Source organism: Eumetopias jubatus, unplaced genomic scaffold (assembly GCF_037043125.1).
Source record: "Eumetopias jubatus isolate StellerSeaLion01/CBP00866 unplaced genomic scaffold, mEumJub1_p1.0 scaffold_9, whole genome shotgun sequence".
In the NCBI taxonomy this organism is placed as follows: Eukaryota; Metazoa; Chordata; class Mammalia; order Carnivora; family Otariidae; genus Eumetopias; species Eumetopias jubatus.
In genome coordinates, this window is record NW_028274815.1 from 19964487 (window position 1) to 19992321 (window position 27835).

The 27835-nt window shown below is 39.6% G+C and overlaps 1 long non-coding RNA gene across 1 annotated transcript in view; it reads left to right on the plus strand.

The window, feature by feature from the left end:
• Nucleotides 1-5638: 5638 nt before the first annotated feature.
• The window catches only part of LOC114205925 (uncharacterized), a 44497-nt gene continuing 22300 nt past the window's right edge, over nucleotides 5639-27835 (plus strand). Inside the window, exons 1-3 of the long non-coding RNA XR_003608499.2 lie at nucleotides 5639-5802; nucleotides 6047-6145; nucleotides 26977-27073. This is a non-coding gene — a long non-coding RNA (uncharacterized LOC114205925). The remainder of the gene's footprint in view (nucleotides 5803-6046; nucleotides 6146-26976; nucleotides 27074-27835) is intronic.

A 27835-nucleotide genomic window follows, 5' to 3' on the forward strand; every position in this document is an offset into this window, starting at 1 on the left:
TTTTCCCTAGTAATTTTGGACTGTAGCCTGGATATTGTAAACAATATGTTGTAGAGACTCTGGATTCTGTTATATTTCTCCAAAAAGTTTTTTTTTTTTTTTTTTTTAAGTAAACTGTACCCAATGTGGGGCTCAAACTCATGATCCCAAGATCAAGAGTCACATGCCGTACCAACTGAGCCAGCCAGGTGCCCCTGTTTTGTTTTATTTTGCTTTGCTTGTGGCTTAACTAGGCAGTTAACTTGGCTAGACTCAAACGTCAAACTGTTTCTTCTGTTGTGGGCAGCAGCTGAAATCTCAGTTCAGCTCTTTTAGCATTAGCTGGGCTGCATAGAGTCTGCCCTGCACAGGTGTAGGTCAAGGTCAGACAGAGATAGGGGCAGAGTTTATACACAGAACCCTACCTCCCTCTCACTGGCTCTCTCCTATTTGTGATTTTCCGTTTTCTTTTCAAGGGCTATTGTCACCTCTCACTTTTCTTTTTTTTTTTTTTTTAAGATTTATTTATTTATTATTTGAGAGAGAGAGAGGGAGAGAGAGCAAGGGCGGGGGGGCAGAGGGAATCTCCAGCAAACTCCCCACTGGAATGGGGCCCAATCTCATGACCCTGAGATCTTGACTCTGAGATCATGACCCTGAGATCACCTGAGCTGGAGGCTTAACCTCCCAGGTGCCCTATCACTCTCCTGTTCCTTATTCAAGTTTTACTATCCTATCCCACCTGGGGCCAACTGGCACCTTCCCTCAAACTAAAGTGTGACACCGAGAACTTACTCAGAACCATTCCTCTTTTTCAAATGTAAATACTCCTACTACCTACTTTTGGCCTGAGTTTGGTTTTTCCCTAGTGCTTTCAAGTTGTTGTTTTTTACAATTTTTCTCAGAATTTATACTTATTATCCACTAGAAAGTTGATTTGATAGGAACTACTCCATCATTACCTTACATTTACAATTGGTTAATCTCTCATTTGGTTATAGTTCTTTTCTGAAGAGTGTTTTAGGATAGGCTCATATATATCTAAAAGGTATTTCTGTTGTCTTTACAAGTTAATAGCAACTTCTATTAGTACTTAATGAATCTGAATTCTGAGGGGTTTGATAAGACCCAGTATGTCTTCCACCACATGGCCCTCCCTTAGGCATTTCCTCTGCTTTGTTTTTTCTTCTCCAGGCCTTGAATGAACCTTACTATTTTAATGGCAACACATATATCTTTTTTTCCTTTGTTTAAAAGCTACTTTAGCTTTTATGAAAGTGAAATATTTACATAATTAGAAAAAGTCTAATACGATGATAAGGTTTATAATGACATTAGTAAGTAGCACCCTGAACCACCATTCCCATCTCTGAAATGTGTTCCCTAGAAACAAAACTTTGAATTCTTTTAGCTGTTTCTCTTATTTTTAGTTCTGTATTTCCAAAAATATTCTTATACTGCTCTTTATGTGCTATCTTTTGACTTCATATTATGGAATAACAGGATTTAGCACACTTAACATCCCCTTCCTTCCCTTCATCCTCCCAATATATTTGTTTCACGTTGTTTTTGTTTAAATCAATATTTATAATATGCTTCTATTGTTATACTACTGATTATATAACTTTCTAGCTATACTGGAATTAATAATTGCCTGTGGGCTGTTCTAGTAATTTTCTATGTAATAATTACTAGTTCAACCTTAAACTCTCCAACAGAATTGTGATACCTCCCTCTGAATCCCGTACAAATAATTATTCTTGCCTTCAGCTGTGTCTGGTATTACTGTGTCTAGATGCTGCAAGTTTCCTGACGCCCTGTCTTCTGCTAGAGTGGGAAAGAGGGCGCACTTGTCTCTGCAGAATGGAGTTTTATGGATATGAGCAAGCCATTTAAAGTTTTCAACCAGTCCTTCTCTTTTCAGCTTTGCATTAATTTCTGCCTTTAGAGATAACTGGTGCCTCCAGATTCTGGGCATTTACAAACTACTCTGGTGCTTTCAGCTTTCTTCTCATTAGCATACCCCTGCGGTACCAAGCTTTCACAATTCTAGCAACTCCTTTATCCAATTTTTATCTTCTAAAAATTTGTTGACATCTCTTGTCTGTGCTTGTGTTATTTATCCATTTTGCTCTTCCAAATCCATTCTCCATCTATTTTTTTTGCCCTGCTCTGCATGCAGAGAAGATACTTCTATGGATTTAAGCTCCCTTGACTTTTGGCTTCCAGTTGGTTTCAGCTAATTGGAGGTACTGGCAGAAAACTGGAGAGTGGGAGGAGATAGAACTGTAGATGTAAGAGTATTTATCCCCATTGCTCCCTTCTCCCCACATACTTTCTCCCTGGAATGCCACAGTTTTGGTGGTGGCACAATGCGTCTACCTAACTTTGTGGCTCCTATAGGGTTCTTCTCTTCTTCTTTTTTATTTATTTATTTATTTATTTATTTATATTATTTTAAAAAAATTTTTATTTTATTATGTTATGTTAGTGTTCTTCTCTTCTATGCCTAGAGCTCTTACCAGGTTCCAGTCATCATTCTTCCCACTTGCCCCCAGGGCCTAGAGATGGTGATAGCTTCCAAATATTGTTAGTCCCCTTGTACTTCACCATCCCTTGTCGGTTCTCTTAATCCTGGCCACACCTCTGTAAATAGTTTTATTAAATTCTATTCAGTTCTCATTTGAGTGTGCCATTCTGTTTTCTGCCAGAGCTCTGACTGCTACATCGCTGTTCATGTTCTCTCTTTACTGTGTTTATTCATTTCAAAAATTCTATTCTCATTTTAGCAGAGTTTCTGGAGGCAACAGAAATAAGTGCCATATGTTCAATCTGCTGTGTTTAACTGTTAGATATCCTTTTCCCAGTATCTTTTCCTATGCAGAAGTATCTATTTTCTTTGATATAACGTACTAATTTCTCTCCTATGCCCAAAGCAGAAGATTGGAGGTTTAATCTATGGATAAATTGAAAAGACAGGCCCCCATTCAGGGACAAGTACAGTGGCAGGCAAAGCAGAAGCATCATACTCTAAAGAGTGAGATTAAGACAAAGTCCATATAATAAAGGATAATTCTCCACCCACTCTCTTGAGTCTCTTAGTGCCAAGAAATTTGAAAGCCAGAATGTTGATAGGTCTCTCCCCATGTACCCACCAATCAGAAGGTTCAGCTTTCTTCCCTGGAATAGCCCTAAAAAAATCTGAATATGTGTGTTCAATATTGAATGGACAACAAAAGATCACTAGATATTTGAAAAAGACTTAAACAAGAAAGACAAAGACAACCAATGCTAAATATACAAAGAAACAAACAAGCCATAGCAAGAATCCAAGGGAAGGAAAAGCGATTCAGGACTCAGAAAACAAAAACAAAAACAAAAACAAAGACAAACAAAACAAGAATACTAGATTAGTCTGGGGGAAAAAACGGAGTGGTGGCTTAAAATTCTGAGGACAAATTATATCCAATCTGAAACTCTATACATAGACAAATTATCACTCAGGTAAGTGAGTAAAATCATGACACTGTATTCAGAAACATGAAATGATGTAAAAAAAAAAAAAAAGGAAGAAGTCAAGAAAGGGAAAGACACTGGATCCAGGGAACAAAGATTCAACACATAAGTGAGGGGAAAAAAAAATTCCCTGGATTTCAGTGATGGGAAATTGTAGGATAACAGCTGGGCAGCAGGCCTTGTGAGCAACCAGTACCAATTAAGAGAATGAAGACAGAGGGCTCCAAGATAGATACTTGGAGAGAAAACTAAAGGGAGAAAACTAAACGTATAGAGTATCCAATGTATTTTAATATATTCAGAAATTATTTTTAGCTCTTGGATAGTTTGGAATTGAATTAGTGATTATAACATGGAAAATTAAGCAAATAAATAACAAAAACCAAAGCAATTATTTATACTGGAAAAAACATAAAGTTGTTCAAAAAGGAAATGTTATAGTATACACTGTCACAGCTATGAATAGTAGAAACTATACTAATATAAATAATAAATATTTATTTAAACAAAAATGCCCATGTAACAGATTTGGGAAAATGTGAATGAGGAAGAATATTTAAATGAATATACAGACACATCTTAGAAATATTCAGTTCCAGACCATGTCAATAAAGCAAATATTGCAATTAAGTGAGTCAAATGAATTTTTGGCTTCCCAGTGCCTAACCTATGTTTATACTCTACTGTAGTTTGTTAAGTGTGCAATAGCATTATATCTAAAAAAAAAAAAATACCTTATTTAAAAAATACTTTATTGCTAAAAAATGCTAACCATCACCTGAGCTTTCAGTGAATCATAATCACTAATCACCAAACACCATAACAAATATAATAATAATGGAAAAGTTTGAAAAATTGCAAAATTACCAAAATACAATGCTGAGACATGAAGTGAGCAAATGCTATTGGAAAAAATGGTGCCAGTAGACTTGCCCGACACAGGGTTGCCACAAACCTTTAATTCCTAAAAAACGCAGTATCTGTGAAGCGCCATAACATGAAGCACAATAAAACAAGGTATGCCTGTACTTGAGGGAGATGTAAATCTCCATTTACCATAAGAGCAAGTCAACAGATAATAGGTAAAGTAAAAAATGAAAAAAAAAATGGCGATGTAAGCACATAGTTTAGATACATGGAGGCAAAACCAGGATAAACAGCCAAAAAAATTCAGAGAAGTTGCTTAAGAGGAGGGGCAATTTGGAGGGGGCACCTGGGTGGCTCAGTTGGTTAAGCGTCTGCCTTTGGCTCACGTCATAATCTCAGGCTCTTGGGATCAAGTCCCGCATCGGGCTCCCTGCTCCACAGGGAGTCTGCTTCCCCTTCTGCCTCTCACACTTGTTCTCTCCATCTCTCTCTCTCTCAAATAAAAAAATTAAAAAAAAAAAAGAGGGGAAATTTGGGAATGAGGATCAAAAGAGCAGAATTTTGCTATTTTCCACTGTAAGCTAACTGTTCCACTTACGTTTTTTTTTTTTAAGAGATGCACTCGGGACGCCTGGGTGGCTCAGTCATTAGGCGGCTGCCTTCAGCTCAGGTCATGATCCCAGGGTCCTGGGATCGAGCCCCGCATCGGGCTCCGCATCGGGCTCCCTGCTCAGCGGAGAGCCTGCTTCTCCCTCTCCCACTTCCCCTGCTTGTGTTCCCTCTCTTGCTGTCTCTCTCGCTGTCAAATAAATAAGTAAAATCTTTAAGAAGAAAAAAAAGGAGGTTTCATTGAAGGTTTCATTTCTTCCTTTCCAATTCTTATTTGCTTATTTATTTTATGTGATTGTGTGAGCTAAGGACTCCAGAACGGTAAGGTAAATTAGAAATGGTAATGATACAAGACACACTTGTTTTCTTCCTGGTCTTACAGGGAATATTTTCTTTCTTCCTTTCTTTTTTTTATTATGTTATGATTACAGTAACATTCAGAGTAGATTTTTTGGGGTAGAGACATGTTATCAGGTTAAGAAAATTCTCTTCCTTGTTTTCTTATGGCAGTGTTTTTGTTGAAATCTTCAATGGGTATCGGATTTTACTAAATGCCTTTTCTGCACATATTGAAAAGAAGGTTTTATATACGTATATGTTGCTTTCTGGCTCTTAACATGGTATATTATAATTGATTTTCTAATTTTTTTTAAAGATTTTATTTATTTATTTGAGAGAGAGAGAATGAGAGATAGGAGCATGAGAGAGAAGAGGGTCAGAGGGAGAAGCCGACTCCCCGCCAAGCAGGGAGCCCGATGCGGGACTCGATTCCGGGACTCCAGGATCATGACCTGAGCCGAAGGCAGTCGCTTAACCAACTGAGCCACCCAGGTGCCCATTGATTTTCTAATATTAAAACCAATGTTTAGATTGTTTGCAGAGATGGCTACAACATTCCTCCCATCCTTTGTATTCTTTTGCCATGTGACTTTGCCATTCATCTCCTCAAGAGGTAGAGTCCCCTTCCCCTTGAATCTGCTTTGGCCTGTGTTTTGTTTTATTAGAATGTGGCAGAAGAAACACAGTGATTTCTGACCCCTCAAGGGATTTTGTTCCTTTGTTCTCTCCCTCTTAGAACACTTCTCTCAGCATGGAAAAGCTCAGGATAGCCTTCATGGAGAGAGAGGCCCAGAATCCCAGCCATTCCAGACATCGCAGATGAGGTCCCAGATAGGTGAGTAAGGTCATCCACCCCCAGCTGAACTCTCAGCTGACTGCAGCCATGAAAATAACCGGGGCAAGACCAGCCCAGCCAACCCATAGTACCGTGAGAAATAATAAAATAGGTAACTGATGCACTCCTCTTGCATTCTTGAGTTAAACCCAACTTAGGTGTGGTGTATTATCATTTCGTGTATTGCCAGATTCCTTTTCCTAACGTTTTGTTTAGGATATTTGCTTCAATGTTTGAATGAGTTTAGTTTGTAATTTTCCTATCATGTAGTCTCAGTAAGTTTTTTGATGTTGAAGTAAAATTAGCCTCATAAGGTGAGTTGGGTGTGTTTCTCCTTTTTAGTCTCTGGAATAGTTTGTATAAGGCTGAAATTATTTGCTTCTTGGGTTATTGAGAGAACTCACTACTAAAATTGTCTGGGTCTGTTGTTTTCTTTTATAGGAATAATTTAAGCTGATTCTGTTTCTTATAAAAATCCTTCAGGTTTTCTGTTTTTTCCTGAATCAGTTTTAGTAAGCCATATTTTTCTATTTTCAAATTCATTGACGAAAAGTTGCTCAAACTATTTCTTTTAAAAAATTGTTCAAAAATATCTTCCTATCTTTAAAGTCTCTTCTGCAGCCATGGTTATATTCTCTATTTTTATTTCCAATATTATTTGTATCTTCTCTTTTTGCCTTGATTGGTCTTTAAAGAGGTTTGTCTTTTCAAAGACTAAACTTTTAGCTTTGATGCTCTTCTATTTTCTATTTAATTTTATATATTTATAAATGTATTATATGTACATATATCTATATAAATATTAGATATTATTTAATATAAATAAAAGTTTATGTTATATAATCTATATAATCTATAATACATATAGAATATATTATATCATATATTGCTTATTTGATTACTTCTTTTTTTACTTTCTAAGTAATATTCTATTGTATACTTATACCACACTTTATTTATCCATTCAGTTGTTGATGGATATTTGAGTCATTCCTATTGCTATCACAAGCAATGCTACTATGCACATTCTTGGTCATATGTCTTGGTGCCTCTGCATGTGACTTTCTCCAGGATCTATAATATGGAGTAGAATTTCTGGATCTCTAGGGGGATATGTCTTAAAATTTGGTAATATAAATACCATGCGCTAAGCATCCCTGCTGTTCCATGCTCACCAGCATTTGGCATTGTCTGATTTTAAAGTTTTGGCAAGCTGGTAGCTGGGTAATGGTATCTCACAGTGGTTTTAATTTACATTTCCCTGATTACTAATCAAATTGAACATCTTTTCATATGTTCTAATGTTAACCATTTATGTTTCCTGTTTGTAAAGAGACTTGTCAAATGTTTGACCATTTTCCTATTAGGTCTTCAGCTTTTTCTTTTTGACTTCATAGGAGTTCTTTATAGGTTTTTTTTTTTTAAGATTTTATTTATTTATTTGAGAGAGAGAGAGAATGAGAGATAGAGAGCACGAGAGGGAAGAGGGTCAGAGGGAGAAGCAGACTCCCTGCTGAGCAGGGAGCCCGATGTGGGACTCGATCCCGGGACTCCAGGATCATGACCTGAGCCGAAGGCAGTCGCTTAACCAACTGAGCCACCCAGGCGCCCGGAGTTCTTTATAGGTTATCAGTATAAACCTTTTGTTAGTTGTATGTATTGCAAATATCTTTTCCTATTATGTAGCTTGTTTTTTCTCACTTTTTTTTAATATTTTACACTTTTTCTCACTTTATGTATTCTGATAAGCAAAAATTCCTCATTTTAATTTGGTCAAATATATTAAATTTTTTCTCTTTTATGGTCAATGTGCTGTTCCTATGTCTTGGTAGGAAATATTTGCATCTTTTTTAAAAAATATTTGCATCTTTTTAAAGAAATTGATTTCTACCTCAAGTTCATGAAATTATTATCCTAAATCACCTTCTAAAAGCTTTATTGTTTTGCCTTCACAGTTAGATCTATAATCTACCTGGAATTAATGAAAGAAGTACATTAAAATCCATCACAATGATTTCTGTTTTGTCTCCTTCTCTGTTATGTCTTTTTGTTTTGTTTAATATACTTCCAGCTTATGTTATAAAGTGCATATAAATTTAAAATTGTTATATCTCCCTGGTGAATAAAATCTTTTATCATTATGAAGTTACCCTCTTTATACTTAGTAATGGTTTTGCCTTAAAGTCTATTTTGTCTGATAATAATTATATCTAATCTAGCTTTTAGGGGATTAGCATTTTCATATTTCCTTATTCCTATTAAATTCATTAATATGCAATCTACTTTTAAAGATAGTTCATTTCTGGAGCACCTGGGTGGTTCAGTCAGTTAAGTGTCTCTCTCTCTCTCTTTTTTAGAGAATTTTTCTTTTTTTTTTTTTTTAAAGATTGTATTTATTTATTTATTTTAGAGAGAGAGAGAGAGTGCGTGAGTGGGGGGAGGGGAGAGGGAGAGAGAGAGAGAGAGGTAGACTCCCCACTGAGTGCAAAGCTCTACTTGGGGCTTGATCTCAAGACCCTGAGATCATGACCTGAGCTGGAACCAAGAGTCAGAGGCTTAACCGACTGAGCCACCCAGGTACCCCAAGCATCCAACGCTTGATTTTGGCTCAAATCATGATCTCAGGGTGGTGGGATCGAGCCCTGTGTGAGGCTCAGCTCAGAGCCTGCTTGGGATTCTCTCTCTCCCTCTCCTTTAGCCCCTCCCCCTGTTTGCATGTGTGCTCTCTCTCTCTCTCTAAAACAAATAAATTAAATCTTAAAAAAATAGATAGTTTATTTTCACAGAGAATATTGAATGCTACATCATCTATTTTGTAAATTTAACTTGATACATAACTCCAATTTTTATTTTTGATCTTTCTTTGATAAACACAATTTTATAGGTCACACTGATTGTTATTTTTTTCCCTTATCCTTTCATCTCCAAAATTGTTGATACCTTTTGGGATTTGCAGACTATGACCCACTACTTGTGATCACTACATGTGATTAGAAAGAGCTCATTTATACAGCTTCACAGCCAAGGAAAATAACACGGAATTTGTTAAAGATCTGCTCTAAGTGTCACTTTAAAAAGTGAGGTTGCGGGGTGCCTGGGTGGCCCAGTCGTTAAGCATCTGCCTTCGGCTCAGGTCACGATTCCAGGGTCCTGGGATCAAGCCCTGCGTCGGGCTCCCTGCTCAGAGGGAAGCCTGCTTCTCCCTCTCCCACTCCCCCTGCTTGTGTTCCCTCTCCCGCTGTGTCTCTCTCTGTCAAATAAATAAAATCTTAAAAAAAAAATTAAAAGACCATTTCAAACTAGTATACATTCTTTTTTTTAAATTTTATTTGACAGAGGATTTTGAATGAAAACCACAGCAATGTGGAAACACTGATAATATATTTCAAAGTATTTCCCTACAGCATACTTCTTCACTGAAATAGATTATCACACATACACACACACACGACTGTATAAACAGACAAAATTTAAAACTTTTAAGGAGTTTGAAGAAATGGGGGAAATAATCAAATTATAAAAAGCTCCTTAGAATACACTAAATCATAACATTTTTGGGAAAAGACATAATATTTTATTTAAAGAATACCAGTAGGGTTGGGGTTTGCTGGGTGAGAGAACTGGAGGGTTAGCAGGATGAAGGAGTTGAGCTTTATGCAAGGAAATGGTTGTAAAGAATGGGGTGGAATCTTAAACGGGGGAAGGAGCCCAGTAGTTCTATCATTACAGACATGATTTTTTTAAAAGATTTTATTTATTTATTCATGAGAGAGAGAGAGAGAGAGGCAGAGGGAGAAGCAGGCTCCCAAGGAGCAGGGAGCCTGATGTGGGACTCGATCCCAGGACTCTGGGATCATGACCTGAGCCGAAGGCAGACGCTTAACCATCTGAGCCACCCAGGTGCCTTACAGACATGATTAATGGGATTAATTTATTATGGATGTGACCCAGTCAGGTGAGTCTTCCTTTCTTAATGCTTTAGCTCTACTCCTGAAGTCACTGTTATTTGCATTAGGATTTTCATTTGCACTACTCACGTCTGTACCTTTACCTTCATCCTCTGTCAGGAAAGTGGATGCATAAAGAAAACTCAATTTGGCAAGCTACTTTCCAATCATATCCTCATCTATTTTCCTCCACAATGTTTGGTTTTGCCAGAAGTTTTTCTTCTCTATCTAAGTTTATGTCCTGCAGTAAACACAGGGCCTTGCATGTGATCCCACTATGAGATCCTCCTAGAAAAATGTAGCCCAGTCATAAGGAACATTTGGGGCTGCCTGGGTGGCTCAGTCGGTTAAGCGTCTGCCTTCAGCTCAGGTCATGATCCTGGGGTTCCAGGATCAAGTCCCGCATTGGGCTCCCTGCTCAGTGGGGAGTCTGCTTCTCCCTCTGACCCTCCCCCCTCTCATTGCTCTCTCTCTCTCTCTCATTCTCTCTCTCAAATAAATAAATAAAAATCTTTAAAATAAAAGGGACATTTGGGATGGAAAAAAGCAGGAAGCCCTGGCGATAGGTGGGTAGTTTGGATCATTTTCCTGGTGCGGGGTTCGATCCCAGGACCCTGGGATCATGACCTGAGCCAAAGGCAGACGCTTAATGACTGAGCCACCCAGGAGCCCCTTAAGATTTTATTTTTAAGTAACCTCTACACCCAGTGTGGGGCTCGAACTCACAACCCTAAGATTGAGAGTCACACGCTCCTCCAACAACCAGCCAGGCACCCCTTGGATAATTTTCAATAGCCTGACTTAAATTTACAAATTCAGTATATTTAGAATGATCACCTAAAAACATTAAGGAATTCCATACAAACATACTTTTGGATTTCTCACCATGTCATATTTTGCTTTCAGAGGATTTCATAGGCTGTCGTGTAAGAAGTTACCAAAATGGGCAAAAGACCAGAACAGGAACTTCACAGAAGAGAAAACCCAATTAGACAATAAACACATGGAAAAATGCTCAACCTCTTTATTTTCAAGGAAAAGATACATTCAGGTACAAGTTTATATCCATCAGGCTGGCAAAAATTAATGTCCAATACTGAGTGTTGGCAATGCACAGAACAATGCAAACTCTAATACTTTGCTACTGGGAGTGTAAATTGAGACAGTAACTTGGGAAAATAATTTGGCATTATATGGTAATATATCTATTATCTATTATCTATATATTATTAATATCAGTTGTATTAATACATATTTTAAAATATGTTATATATTTTTATACATTACAAATTTATAAATTATATTTTATATAATATATAAGATTATATATACTTACATATAACTAAAGATTATGCACATAATTATAATTATATAATATGAAAATATTTTTTCTCTTCTTAATAATTAATAAAGTCTCTTTTAAATGAAAAGTCACCAATGTGTTACTACATGTCTTTAGAGTTATAGAGTCTGTTCTCATATTTCTTTCTTTTTTTTTTTAAAGATTTTATTTATTTATTTGACACAGAGAGAGAGAGACAGCGAGAGAGGGAACATAAGCAGGGGGAGTGGGAGAGGGAGAAGCAGGCTTCCTGCCGAGCAGGGAGCCCGGTGCGGGGCTCGATCCCAGGACCCTGGGGTCATGACCTGAGCTGAAGGCAGATGCTTAACGACTGAGCCACCCTGGCACCCCTCTCATGTTTATTTCTTAATTGCTCAAATGGTTGCTTTTGCACTTTAGGTATAAGACTACCACAGGTACCATAGCTATGAAAGTGAGCTTCAGGGGATCCGGGTCACCATATTTAGCCATGCATTTTCATTTTAAAATAAAAGAGCGTATTTATTCCTTAAAGCATTGGCTTGAAATCGCATGTAGATAATATTTTTGAACAGTGTTCTCAACTCCTGGCCATACATTAGAAGTACCCAGAGACTTTAAAAACACAAAATGTTGATGCCCTACCTCCATCCTAGACTAATTGGATTAAAATCTCTAGGGGCGGAGCCTGGGTTTTGCATTTTTCTTGAAAAATTCTCCAGGTTATTCTAATTTAAAACGAGGATTGGAAAGTACTATTTTTACACTGCTGGTGCAAAATTCTTGATAGGAAATCGAATGGTAGGTTTATAGCATTTAGAAAACACAAATAATTGAGTTTAGAAAAGGTCAGAGCGTGTCACATTTTGTTTCAGGTGTGCGTATGTGTGTATAATGAGCAGTCCTATGAAATACAGATTCTTACTGTGTATCACAGTGCATTTGAAAACAGGTCTAAGCAAACCTTTTCCAAGGTGCTATTAGATGTTCTTTCCATTGAGTTTGAGGTAACGGAGCAACAATATAATGCGGTGGTTGCAATGTCCATGTTTGAATCCAAGCTTTTCCTCTTACGCCCTGTGTGACCTCAGGCAGATTACTTACCCTCTTTGTGTTATTCTGTCATCATAACAATCTCTTGAGCACATGCAGAGGAGTTTAGCAAACCCCACAGTCGGAGGGCACAGTCCCTGGAAGCCTGCCCACATTTAGACACCAGTATAAAGTTTGGAGGTTCCCAGGGCCACCCTCACTTCAGATCAGCGGGCTATAAATTCAGAGGTACCCATGACTAGCCTGAGGTTTGATAATTTGCTAGAAAGACCACAGAACTCTCTGAGAGCTATTAAACTCATAATCACATTTATTTTTGGCAAGGGATACAAATTAGAACCAGCCAAAGGAAGATACAGATGGAGCTAAGTGTGGGTGAGTTCTAAATGCAAAGCTTCCATCGTCCTCAGGATGTGTTACCCTCCCAGCATTTAAGTGTGACAATAGCCAAAGAGTATTGTCAACCAGAGAAGCTTCTCGGAGCTTCAGTGCCCAGAATTTTTACTGGGGCTTCATTACACAGGTATGATTGATTGAATTATTGCCCACATGGTAGAACTCAATCTCTCTCTCCCCTCCCTGGAAATCAGGCTGGTATCATGTGGCCCAAAGCCCCAGCCTTCTAATCACATGGTTGTGCTGTGGCCAGCCCCCACCTTGAATCATCTTCTTGTGTAGACTACCTAGGGGCCCACGATGCATCACCTTGTTAGTGTAATAACTGTTCCTTACTACTCTTACCATTCCTACTGTTATTAATCCTTGCCTCTTTTGTCTTCAGGCCTTGACTTCTGAGAGCTGTGTTGCTGTTTTAAATTTTACTTTCATGTATCCCGCAGACTTTGCTTTCCTGGTTTCTCTCTCTTTAACCTTGCCTAAGGAAGAAATTGCTTGAGTGAGAGAGGGAAGCCAAGAGTCCGAAGTGAGATGTAGCTTTTCTCCCTCCCTGCAACAATCCCTTGCCTCTTCTATTCTAAGCCAGCGGCCTCTTTACCTTCTTCACTTCTCTCTATCCTTCATTCCTAATTTGGAAGATCTGGCAACACTGGTCCCAAATTCTTGCCTAACAACAACATGCTGACACTGGATCCTCACTTTAAACAAGTTCGCTCCCATTCTTGACTGTCCTCACAAACACCACGTATCTGCTTCGTCGACCTGTTTAGACCCTATAGGATCTGATTTTTCAACCACAAGTCCAGAGACTATCACCAATAGTCTCTCAGTCTCTTACCAATAAACAGAACACAGGAAACATTATTAACAAATTTAGCAAAATTCTCTTACTAGAACTCAGATGTGCTAAGTTATATATGGAGAGCGAAGTTTTAATGACATAAGGTCATGTTAATTTTTTTTTGAATAATCTGATCTCACATCTTGCCATTGCACCTGAGGAATGGTAATTCCGTTTTTTAACTACGCTGCCTAACAAAATACCTTCATTAAAAAGAAAAAAAAAAAAGGGGGAAGGTCCTTGGATAGAAATCCCGTGTGACAAAAACCAGATGCATAAGAGCTCTAGTTCACTTATCAAAAACAATTTTTTTTTATCCCCAAGGGGCTGGTGCATAGGTAAAGTTTTAGTTAAAAAAACAGAATTCTGAAAAAGAATTATTCCAAGGTAAAATAAAGAATAACTTTGGAGATGTTAAACAGTGTTTTCGAGGGCTCTTAAGTGACGTTAGAGATCAATCAGTCCAATTCCTTCCTTTTAAATATAAGGCAACTATCCAAGAATAAACGAAGCTCCATGCTGTGTTTTATGTTTGAGGCTGTCAGAACCTCCTAAAAAATTAACCATTGTGGGGGGAGACACAGCAGAGGACCTGCTTTTTCAAATACTGGAAATCACACCATGGATTTCCTATTACTTCAGGAATAACTCTTCCTTGGAAATATTTCAAGGAGTTCATGTTAAGTTCAATCATATTTAAAGTGAAGTAATTTATTATAATTTATTAGTCACTGAATATCCATGTGCTCCCATATATTTCCTAGCTCCCTTGCAGTTAGACGGGTCTATGTGATGAGTTATGACAAGTGAGCTGCGAGTAGAAGTGACATGTGTCACTTCTGGGACAAAGAATAAAGGGAAGAGCACTTCTTAGTTCTTGATGCTTCTCTCTTTTCCTGCCGCCACAACAGTAGAAGCTAGACCTGGAGATGGTGTAACTACAAGATGGAACAGCCTGGATGTCAGGCGTGCTTGGAAGGGAGGTGTCAGGAAAAGCCCCAGTACCTGCAGCCAACTTTTTGTCAGTGAAATGTAAACTTTCGTGGGTTACATCAGTGGAAGCTGGGGATTAGTTAATCCTGCAGCATAACCTAGTCTATTCCAGTTAACACATTTACAGTACCATCTCACATTAGCCATGTTTTAAACTTTCCACAATTATCCAAAACGTAATTTATAATCTTTGACATTCATACAGATTTGAAAGCTCCATATTTGTGTGAGTAAAACAGCTCTTATCAAAAATATTTGACAGCAAGGGGATTCTTATTTTTTCATAGATTATTTCATGATCTAGAAGAAAGCCCAATAGAAAAAATATGTCACCTGGGACTAATACAAAACAGGATCAAATGTAATCCTCTTTAAGATCTGGATTAAATCTGAATAATTAGGTAATCAAAAAAAATTTTTTTTAAAGATTTTATTTATTTATCTGAGAGAATGAGAGAGAGAGAGAGAGCACATGAGAGGGGGGAGGGTCAGAGGGAGAAGCAGACTCCCTGCTGAGCAGGGAGCCTGATGCAGGACTCGATCCTAGGACTCCAGGATCATGACCTGAGCCGAAGGCAGTTGCTTAACCAACTGAGCCACCCAGGTGCCTGGTAATCAAAATTTTTTTGGTTTAGTTTATAAGGTTGTCCATTTGCTATGTTTACCAGCACAGACTAAGCCATTTTGGAGAAGAGCACAAAAATTCTTTCAGGCCTCAGTGATATATGTATTGTTTAATTCCCTTGAACATTTTCCTTAAATTTCTGTAAAGAATTTGGGGGCATGTGTTAATTTTAATTTGCTTCCACAAAATTGAGAGTCAAATGTTAGGTAAACCACACAACAAATTAATGGAGAGGGTAATACCAAACCCCCAACTTTCATTGTCTCACTATGTCTGTGCTTCCTCAAAAAGTCACAGGATGGTAAGTAGGAGATGAAAAGTTAAGGTTAGTCTTCCACTTCCAGGAATGATAAGTTAAGTCATTTAGAAAAATCCTCCCACTGAAGACAACTAAAATGCTGAACAAAATATAAAATCACCTTTCTAGAAATAGCAAACTAACAAATAGTGAGGAATTACCAGGTTAAGTTCCTGGAGAAGATGAAAATCCATAAAGATGAGCATGGTACTGGTGTCATTTTGTCCCGAGGATGTGTGGTGATCCAGAGCAGGTGGTTGAGAGGTTTAACAGCCCTGTTAGGGCTAGGGAGACAAGCCTAAGTTGAGTTGAGACTGAGTTGAGGCTGACAGACACTAGAAATAAGAGTGAATTGGAAGTTAGCCAGCCCTTGCATGTACTGTAGTCTCTCTGAATCATCTGGGTGGCCTGGAAAATCTCAAGCCTGAAATGGGATTAGGGTAATATTGGAATGTTGGTGCCTTCAAGTGCCTGGTAGAAGCAATAAAAATTTTCTTTGGATGGGGCACCTGGGTGGTGCAGTCGGGTGAGCGTCTCTTAGTTTCAGCTCAGGTCGTGATCTCAAGGTCATGAGATTAAGCCCTGCATGAGGCTCTGTGTTCAGCACAGAGTCTGCTTGAGATTCTCTCTCTCTCTCTCTCCCCCCTGCCCTTCCTGCTCATGCTCTCTCTCTCTCTTTTTAAAATGAAATAAATCTTTAAAAAAATTCTCTTTGGAGAAATAGAATATCATAGTAGGTCTAAAATTATTTTTAATTAAAAATATAATTATCAGGACATAGGAAAAAAATAACCAGGTATACAAGATGATAAAACACTATGAACAAGAAAAATAAATCAGACTGCAGAAATAGACCCTCAGGGATTCCAAATACAGACTGTAAAGCAATTATGCTTACCAAGTTCAAGTAGATACAAGTGAAGTATGAATATTTTAGCAGAAAACTCTAACATATAAGAAAATGACATAGACTTGAAAAAGAACCAAATAGAAACTCAAATAGTAAAAAAAAAAAAAATCAAGTAACCTAAATTAAATCAGTGGATGCATTTAAGAACAAATTAGACACAATTAAGAAAGAATTCTGACAAAGATCAGATGAAACCTTTCAGAATGAAGCATAAAGAGAAAAAAAGAATGAAAAAAGAGAATACAATGAACATTCAGCTGGAGAACTTAAAAAAGAAGTAAAAGAGAATGGAACAGAAGCAACATTTAAGGAGATAACAGCTGGAATTTTTCGGCTGTAGACATCAACCCACAGAAGCCCAATAAATTGCAAGGAGCATCATAGAAAGCAAGCCACCACAGACGCACCATAGGGAAGCGAAGAAAACCATAGGCCATGACAAAATATCAAGAGCCACCAGAGGAAAAAGGACAGTTTACCTTCAAAGAAGCAATGGTTAGACCGACTGCTGAATTCTCAGCAGCGGTTATAGAAGCCAAAAGATTAAGGAATGATATCTTTAATGTGCTGAAGTAAACAGCTGCTAACCTAGAATTACACACCAGGTGAAAACATCACTAAAACATAGCTTCAACTCAGTAATTAAATCTTTTCCCCGCTGGCACCTGCCGCCGATACAAGTCTGTGTATAGAGCTTTTCTCTTTCTCACTCTCCTGCTCTGCAACCTCTAAACTATGTGCTTGTTGTTAGTAACTCTGCAAGGAGCCAGGGTAGAGATGAGCACAGGGCTGGGGCGAAGGCAGGACGAAGAGTAACAAAGTTTACTTCACTGACACTTTTGAGAGATGGCTTTGCAAACTGGAGAGCTTGTCAATGTCTGAGGTTGGCTCGCTCATGGGCAATTTCTAGAATTCTTCATGAATCCCCATTGGGTTGCCCATATTTTTCTTACTGATTTGTAAGTCCTTCCTTCCTTCCTTCCTTCCTTCCTTCCTTCCTTCCTTCCTTCCTTCCTTCCTTCTTCCTTCCTTCCTTCCTTCCTTCCTTCCTTCCTTCCTTCCTTCCTTCCTCCCTCCCTCCCTCCCTCCCTCCCTCCCTTCCTTCCTTGTCTCTTTTCAATAACATGTGGTACCAATATGATTCCCTACTCCGTGGCTTACCTTTCCATTCTCTTAATGGTGTCTTTTGATAAACAGAAGTTATTAATTTTAACATAGCTTAATTTATCATTCTTTTCCTTATGCTTAGTGTTTTTTTTTGTTTTGTTTGATTGTTTATTTTGTTTTTTGTTTTCCCTTTTGAGAAGTTCCCCTTGGTCACTTTTTAATAGCACATGCCAAGCCTTTTTCCTCAGTCATTTAAAATCTAAATTTAACTGTGTAATCCTGAACAGGATTTGGTACTCTAACGGCCATCCTCTATCTCTTCCCTACTTACAAACCAGAATAGATGGGAGAAGGATTAAGGGAAATGTATCCTCTAAAAACACGGGATGTTGGGACAAAGGCACCCCATATTTGACTCCTTGAATCCTGGACTACAGCTTGGATGTGTGTAAATTCTAAAAGCTTCCTCAGATGATTCAGTTATATGTCGATAAGGACTACGAAGGGAAAAAACAACCCTCAGGTGCCTGGAATGTCATGGAAGGAAGGAGAGAATTTCAAGTAGGGGTTGCGAAACAGTGTCAGATGCAGCAGACGATCCAGACAATATGAAGATTAAGAAGGGGACAGACTTCCACCTCTAAGGTGAGTAAGTTCTGGGGATCTAATGGATAGTGTGGGGACTCTAATGAACAGTACTATACTATATACCTGCAGGTGAAGACAGTCGATCTTATGTTCTCACCACACACACACACCAAAGGTAATTACGTGAGGGGCTGGAGGTGTTAACTAATCTTATTGTGGTAATCATTTTGCATTATTTACATGGATCAAATCATCACATTGTACCTTGAACTTATATGTGTTATATGTCAATAAGGTCTCAGTAAAACTGGGAACAAAAATCATGCAAGGCATACGTGAGAACCAAGAAAGCTATGGGCAGCAAGGAACAAAGACACCAAGGACAGCAAGCAACTCCATCAGATGCTGATATTGCAGGCATATATACAAGAATGAGAATTCTAAAAATGCATGTTGATTCTTTGTAGCATTTGCAGAAATAAACTAATTATCTAGTTTTTTAAAGATTAAGAAAAGTGTTGGATTTGGCTTAAATCTTCAGTCATTAGTAAAAGAACACGTTTAGTCCAGAGGTGGGGTTTAGAGTATGGGCTACATAACATTAAGGGTGAGGAGTAGGCAGTCGGAAAGCAGAAAAAAAAAAAAAAAAGAGGGTATCTATCAGATCTTTACGGAGAGAAGATGGTAATAAAAACAGTTTTGCAGAGTCAAACAAAAGGCATATTTCAGTTTTAAGATTTGAGATTGAAGAACAGACAATCCTTGAATCTCAGAGTTGAGAGGAACCTTGAAGATTATTTTGTCTAATTCCATCTGACACTTAAATTTCCTTTACAAAGTCCTGTCATTCTGTTTATTCTTCAGCTCCTCTGCGGGTGAGGTCCACCATCTGCCACCACCCTCCAGAGCTGCCTGTTTGTCTTCGCTTTGGCTTTGAGCAAAGGCTCTTCCTTATCATGAGCTCAGAACTTCTTTCTGCAAATTGTACTGATTGCCGTGTTTGAAACAGGAGGACAGGTGTCAGCTGTGAGGGAATGTCATCTTACCAATACATTTCTTTAATGGCTTTCCAAAGGAAATGGTAGGGGGGGAAAAAAGTCTGGCTTGAATTACTTGGCGGGCAGGGGGAAACACCAGATCAGATTTAAACAAATAGGACAGATTAAGAAATAGTTGTTCTGCAAGAATGACTTTCAGAAAGTCGGTCCTTTGTTTCAGGCTTTGTTAGGCAAATATATAACCTCCCAATTTAGTTGTGTGGTATTTAGTCTGGCCACCACAAGTCAGAAATTTGAGGGGATCTGTATCATTTACGAATGACGTTGGCCCAAAGCAACAGAATACCCAACTAAAAGTGCTCACACCACCTGACCCATAATATGCCCCTTACCGAAACGTGTGGAAGCAGGTGATGCCTGGGATGCTCAGCTTCTGGACATCTGGGCACGAGTTGGCTGTTCTCGTGGCCTTCCCCTTCCGGCCAGCAGGTGGCACGGCTGCTCTAAACACTACGCTCTCGGCTTGCCCAGTCCTCAGCGGACATGGAGGAGACTGGAGCTGACCGGGTTTCTCTTTCTCTTCTTTGAAGTTTCCCTGAGCAGGAAGAAACATTGAGGCTCCTAGCAGCCGTCTTGGGCCAGAACTTGACCACATGCCCCACACTGGACTGACAAAAGGGAAATGAGAATGGCACGCTTTGCTTAGACCTTGAAGCTGGGCACATCATTGCCCAATCGAAATAGGGCTTTTATTTTATTTATGTACTTATTTATCATTATTATTATTATTTTAAGCCAAAAAGAAGTGGGGAGTAGCTGTTGGGTAGCCTACCAATAGCCCCTGCCAGAGGAGCTCAGGAGAAATTACACACGCTAAATCCCCTGGGCCCTGTGCCAAGGGCAGGACAATGCCTCTACAGAAACTAGTAAAATGTTTTTCTTCCTCTGATAATTATTAATTCTCTGCAGTGACTTAGAAAAATTCTCAGACTAAATTTCTTGCTATGAAGTGCTTGATGAGTATAGAAACGGACTGTAAAACTGTTTTTAAAAGTCACTCTGCTTCTAACCCAAACTTCTTACCCTAGAGCTTATCTTCCGACTACATGCGTTGTACGAATCACCTCCGATTTAAATATGATAGAAGAGCCTTACATGGTAAAGAATAAATCATTTTCAAATTAGACATTCCATCTAAAACTGACAGCAGCTGATTCCCAGCACTGTCTTTTATTTCTGACGTGCTTTTAGATGAGAGTAATCTTATATTTGCAGTAATTCTCAGGATAAAAATTTTCTTCTCAAAGCTTATTTTATGAAGGGTTTTTTTTTTTTAGTTTTGAAGAATAAAGCAATTATTCTTTCTTTTTGAAATTGCCCCATTAAGTCCAGAAACATTCATTATTCTTTCTTTTTGAAATTGCATATCAAGTCCAGAAACCTTGACTCTTTAATTTAAAATATTACTGTCAAATGATGGATGTAAACATCTATTTTCCATCCTTTCTTTGAGTCTGCCTTTCTTGTTCTGGGTAGATCCTCATTCCTATTGGATTTCCATTGCACACTCATTATCTCAGGCCACAGCTGCTTACAGACAGCTGTTCTCTTCACTGCCCACCATGTGGCCACCCTTCTGCTGGTAACCATACTCCAGCTCTCATCCGTGGAAACCCCTGCCACCCCCGTGCGGCTGCTTCCACTGGGGCTTCACGGTGCTTCAGACACAGAGCTTGCAACCTCTGGGCCGTCCACAGGTTGCAGTCCCCTGGCCAGACGGACTGACTGATTCACAGAAGCCTCGTTCAGAATCAGTGGGACTACTTTGCTGGGACTTCTGGGAGAGAGAGATTCTTTCTCCATCCTGCCAGATTTTCACCTTTAAAGTGAGGCCCAGAGTTGCTGTAGCCATCTTGATATCTTGAGTGGGAACCAGTCTCAGAATGGAGCTGAGAGAGAGAGACAGACAGACAGAAAGCTTCCCTGGTGATACGTTTCAGCCTTCAAACGAAGATAGCGCAGAGTACCAAGCTGTATCCCTGGACTGTTCATTTACATAACCTAGTAAGTTCCTATTTTGTTGAAGCCACTGTTTGGATCAGATTTTTCTCTAGCTTGCTACCCAGGGGGTTCTAACTGATACATAGGTTCAGAATCTCTTATGACCAAGAAATAGTCTCAGACACTGAATGTGTCATAAAAATTAATATTGAGGGTGGCGCCTCGGGTGGCTCAGCTCAGTCAGTTAAGCATCAGACTTTTGGTTTCGGCTAAGGTTGTGATCTCAGGGTTATGAGGTCCAACCCCACTAAGGGCTTCATGCTCAGTGGGGAGTCTGCTTCTCTCCTTCCTCTCCCCCTGCTCTCTCTCTAAAATAAATAAAACAAATCTTAAAATACTTCATGGGGTATAAGTACACTTACAACTTCTTATGTCCAATATTTGTACTGTCTTTTCTTCAGACAGTAATGTTCCCCTGTCATGTAATTTAAAGAACTTAAATTAGTATTCTTGATATGATATACTTAATGAACTCTGATCATTATTATGGTAATATGCTCTGGGGACAGCCTCCTCGAGTCTGAGCATGTACACTTGTTTCCTTTTTGAATCTAAATTATTTCCCATTATCATGGGATAAAATAATCTTGAAGATACTTAGAAATATTGATAAATTATCGGTACACATAAGCCTATCACTGTAAAAGTGGCTGTCTCCCGCTGCGAGGCCCGAATTTCTCTGGCTATTTGTTTTGCTCAAACAGTGATATTCCGGGAAACAGACACAAGAGGCTGACCCACCAGTGTGACCACAATGTCTTGGCCGAGAGACATTTGTGCCTGGGGATGGTGGTCACTGTGAAGAAACTGTTCACTTCAGAAAAGCTTCATTCTTAAGTCAATGCCTCCCTCTAGCCTTCCCCACAGTGACCTGTGCACTCTGCACTCCAGGTGTCTGCATCCCTGTCAAAGGGTGAGAAACGTTTTGTCATTGGCAGGATGATTTCAAGACAAGGGGCCAGACAGTTTGTCTACCTGGACCATTCCCTGGAAACAGATCCAGTTCATTTTCCTGTGCAAACAAAACAGTAGGGCAGGGGCTCCTGGGTGGCTCAGTTGTTAAACATCTGCCTTCGGCTCAGGTCGTGATCCCAGGGTCCTGGGATCGAGCCCCACATCAGGCTCCCTGCTCTGTGGGAAGCCTGCTTCTCCCTCTCCCACTCCCCCTGCTTGTGTTCCTGCTCTTGCTATCTCTCTCTGTCAAATAAATAAAATCTTAAAAAAACAAAAACAGTAGGGCAGATTCCATTGTTGGGTTTTTTTTTTTAATTAAAAAAAATTTTTTTTCTGGGGTGCCTGGGTGGCTCAGTTGGTTGGGCGACTGACTGCCTTTGGCTCAGGTCATGATCCTGGAGTCCTGGGATCGAGTCCCACATCGGGCTCCCTGCTCAGCGGGGCGTCTGCTTCTCCCTCTGACCCTTCCCCCTCTCATGCTCTCTCTATCTCATTCTCTCTCTCAAATAAATAAATAAATAAATAAAATATTTAAAAATTTTTTTCTTCTTTTTTTATGGTGGTAAAGGACACATTGTGCTAAAAGGTTATCTTCATAGTGAGCCCCTCTGTCATATATCACGCAGCTGTATTGGCGATACTACACCAAGAATGCCTATAGTTTATGTTAATAGGTAATTCTTTCACATGGCTCAAAATATTTGTGAACGCTTTCTTTCCCACTCCCTTCTTTCCCCCCATGCCCAGTTCTCCCCAGAGGCCATCCATCTGATGTTTTCTCTGGGCGATGTTATGTACATTTAAACAAATGCATGTAAATATCTTTCCCCTTTTACCTCAGCGATGGTATATGTCCTATTCTGCAAAGGCACAGATTTCTTTTTTCACTTAGGATATCTTTTTTTTTTAAAGATTTTATTTATTTGAGAGAGAGAGAGAGCACAAGCAGGGGGAGAAGCAGGCAGAGGGAGAAGCAGGCTCCCCATTGAGCAGGGAGCCCGATGCAGGACTTGATCCCAGGACCCTGGGATCATGACCTGAGCTGAAGGCAGATGCTTAACTGACTGAGCCACCCAGGCGCCCCTTCACTTGGGATATCTTAGCTCTACTTCCATTTTGGTACACAAGGAGCCTCCTCATTCTTTTTTATAGCCTGTTAGTATTCCATAATTTCAGAATACCGTAATTTCACCAGTGTCGTATTGGTGACATTTACATTCTGCACCACTACCCCAATCTTTGGCTCTTACAAACTGTGCCTACAGTGAAAAACCTTGCACATACATCAGTCTGCCCATGAATGATTGTATCTTTGAAAAAAATCTGTAGAAGTGAAGTGTTTTGGTTGAGGACAGTATCTGTATTTTTTCTCATTTTTAGAGGTTTTAATTATACCTGAAAAAGTAATACATACACATGGTAAACAAACAACAAAACCGAGCAATATGAAAGTATATGCAGTGAAAAATGAGTCTCCCCCACCCCACCCTTTGGCTTCCACTCCCTCCCCAGAGGTAGCCCCTGCTTGTGTATACACTTCTAGAGATTATAGGCATACACAAACTTATATATGTGAACCAGTATATGTCATTTGTCTTTGCTTGAAAGGAATATATAAGGAACACACACCATTCTGCACCTTGCTTTTTTCACTTTAATATATTTTATTGTATTTATTTTTAAAAGATTTTATTCATTTGAGAAGGAGAGACAGAGAAATCACGAGCAGGGGGAGCAGCAGAGGCAGAGGGAGAAAGAGGACCCCCACCGAGGAGGGAGCCCGACATGGGGCTTGATCCCAGGACCCTGAGATCTCGACTTGAGCTGAAGGCAGACGCTTAACCATCTGAGCCACCCAGGCGCCCCCACTTTATATATTTTGGAATTTATTGCTGGTATAGATCAATCTCATTCTCTTTAAAGGCAATATAGGATATCTTGTGAGGAGACTGATGGTAACTTTTTTCATTAAAAAATTAAGGTATAATTTATATATTGCAGTTTTTTTTTACCATTTTGAGTACACAGTTCTGCAAATTTTGACTAACACATACTGTCCTTTGTAATTTTGATAAATATTGCCCTGTAGCCTCCTGAGAAAGTTATATAGTCTCTATATATTTCTATATATATAGAAAGTTATGTACACATAAAGGTATGTGTAACCTGCTTTTCTACAAACTCACCAACTCAGATGTGTCATCAAACTTTTTGATCTTTACCAATGTGTAGGTGAAAATGGTACTGTACACTTAAAATTTTATTTCCCTCATTATGATGAAGCTAGGCATCTTTCCTTTTATTTTTATTTTATTTGCTTTTTGGGGGGATTTTTTTAAAAGTAATCTCTACATCCAACATGGGGCTTGAACTCACAACCCCAAAATCAATAATTGCACGCTCTACCGACTGAGCCAGCCAGGTGCCCTCGCATCTTTTTTATTTTGTAAGATATATTTAGATGTCCTTTCCTGGGAACTATCCATATTTTTTTTTTGGCCCCTTTTTCTCTTGTGGGTTTGGTCATCTTCTTCATATTTAGCAGGGACTCTTGACATATTAGAAAATTAGCCTTTGTCTGGTATATAATTCCAAAAGTTGGGGAAACTTGATGTTCCTAGAAACATGAAATAAAGACTGCATTCCCTACACAACAAATACTTAAATCTCTTTCAACCATTGGGAGAATACTGCATGTACAAAATTCCCCTTCAGGAGAACTAAACTTCCAAAATGAGGTGGCTTCAAAGATTGTCATGCTTTGTGAAAGAATGAGATGTCTATTATTCTGAAACAACGGGGCACCTGGATGGCTCAGTTGGTTGAGCATCTGACTCTTGGTTTCGGCTCAGGTCATGATCTCAGAGCCCGAAGATTGAGTCCTGAGTCTGCTTTATTTAGCCCTCTCCTTCTGCCCCTCCCCCCCATCATGCACTCTCTCTCTCATAAATAAATCTAAAAAATAAATTGAAAAAATTGCACAAAATTGTATGTGCAATTGACCATACGGTGTTTGAATAACCTACCAGGATTAAAAATGTTTTATTGTCTGTAATGTAGCTGACCTGGGTCTCTCTGATTAACACACGTGAATATCCACCAGTTCGTTTCAGGCATGTGCAAAGATGAAAAGTCTCTTGTGGGTGCTTCCTGCCATAGGCTTCTGAGATGTTTACATCATGCTGAAATGAAGAATAAGTTCATGGGTGTGGGACTCTATCTCCAAAGTGCAAACATGATGTGCAGTACAGATATCTATGTCTCAGGATGCAATGGAGAAGAGTTGAGACATAAGAAAATTAGAAACTATCTAGTTTTCATATGACGTGGAGAAATAGAATGTGCTTGTTGGCCCGCAATACTGCAGAAGACAGCTTGTGAACTATAAATGGTGGGGGCACAAACACGTTTACTTGATTTTTTTGGATCAACAAGTGTATAGAATGTTTAAGAGAGATACTCCAGGAGGAGAGTGGTGGCAATAGACAGGAGTGACTCAGTACCCCGTCTTACATGCGCAATAATGGCCATCAGGGTATAATTAAGTCATCCATTATGAGCTTGAGCCAGGTGAGCAGCAGTCGCCGGCTTTGATTTTAATTTGTGTATTAGAATGAAACTTTTGCATACTCTGTCATTATATGTGACTTTCTTTTTTCTTTTTAAAGATTTTATTTATTTGACAGAAAGAGACAGCAAGAGAGGGAACACAAGCAGGGGGAGTGGGAGAGGGAAAAGCAGGCTTCCCGCTGAGTAGGGAGCCCGATGTGGGGCTCCATCCCAGGACCCTGGGATCATGACCTGAGCTGAAGGCAGACGCTTAACAACTGAGCCACCCAGGTGCCCCTATATGTGACTTTCTTCAAGTGTGGATAATGGAAACAAGTCATACATATTTGGAGCTTTTTTATTCTTTTTTTTTTTTTAGAAGGTAGAACTTTATTCCTTCATCTTTTAAAGAGTTACCAGTTATGTAGACGATCCACCACCACATGAATGCTGTATACGTGTCACGAACTACACTAGAACATTCTAAGGTAATTGATAAACATCTACATGTTTTCACACAAGGTGGGATGTCACTGTTAAGTGGAACTCTGCCACTGTGCTTTCCCTTAGCCTTTGAAGGACCAAGCACAAGAATTTTCAAGTCATGTAGCAGGTCAAGGTGAGGAACAAATGAGGCAGCCGAACTGTAAACCATGACCCAGAGTAGCCACAGATTAGCTGGTCCTCGCGTACCAGGAGTGCATAAGTACAGAGTGGGGTGGATGGGAGAGTAGATGGTCCTTTTCCATTGCAATGTGTCCACCTTTTCCTTTCCTTTTCATGGAATGCATCCCAATGTAACAAAACAACGTGTGGAGCCTTTTTATTCCTTCTCTTGATGTCTGCACATATCTTGATCAACATCTACATTTGATATATATTAATAGACCTTTCTAATCATTCATGATGGGGCGCCTGGGTGGCTCAGTTGGTTAAGTGTCTGACAGCCTTTGGCTCAGGTCATGATCTTAGGGTCGTGGGATCAAGTCCGGTGTCCGGGTCCCTCCTCAGTGCTTCCTTGCCCCTGGACATGCTCTGTCTCTCTCTCTCTCTCTCTCAAATAAATAAATAAGATCTTAAAAAAAAGACATTCATGATAAGACCTAATTCTTCCTAATTAGAATGAAAAATGTTGAAAAAAACCTCACACACTTTTACCCTTGTTAACTAATCTTTTTTTGTGCAACTAGCTCATCAAACAGTGGAAGCAACTTTCTTTGTGTGTCTTCCTGTTCTCCCCCTCCGGGCGAAGACTCAAGCACATCCTTCACTTCTCATCACTCTCAGGTAATAAGCATCCTTATGGTGGCTTTAAGTCACGCACACAGCCTCAACCTCATAATTACAGCTTCTCCCCTCCTTTGGCTGGAGACTCAAGTCTGTGATCCACGAGAGGTGGGAGGGGGAAACTGCTTCTCTTTGTTCACTGCCTTCCCGCAGCTAGATGTTGTCTGTATTCTGTTGTCTGTGCAGAGCTCTGCGGGGAGCCGGGAGCCAGGAGTGGGGGTGATAGGAAGGAGAGAGGTGACTGGCATGAATGTGCTGACTTGCTAGTACTGCGTGGCTTCCCCTCTCTGGGCCTGGCAATGTTTGAAACACTCTCCTGGGCAATTTCCAAGGCCCTTTATCCATTCTGCTCCTGGGCCTTGACTGACAAACCCTTTGACCTGAGCAGTGCCCTTTCCATTGGCCGGCTGTAGGTACAGACCCCTCTAGGGGTCTGCCCCCACCACTGTTCTTTTTACCTGTGTCCCTCACCCTAACCAGCTGCCCTCACCCACAGGATCTACTTAAAATGACCTCGCCACAAAGCGACAACAGGAAGGGATCTCCTGGTGCTCTTGGGGTAGGGGAGGACCTTATTTCCCTCTTCTCTGCGACCTGGCCCCTTTAACGTTCTCAGTCATGGCCCCCAGAACTGACCCTGCAAGGAGTACAAAGCCAGTTTCCAGGGGGTCTGGCTGAAGCTCCTCCACCTTTGAGCAGGTTTCCCAGCTCCTTCCAGAGAAATCTTCCTCACAAAATCCTCCCTCTCTCCTCTCTCAACAT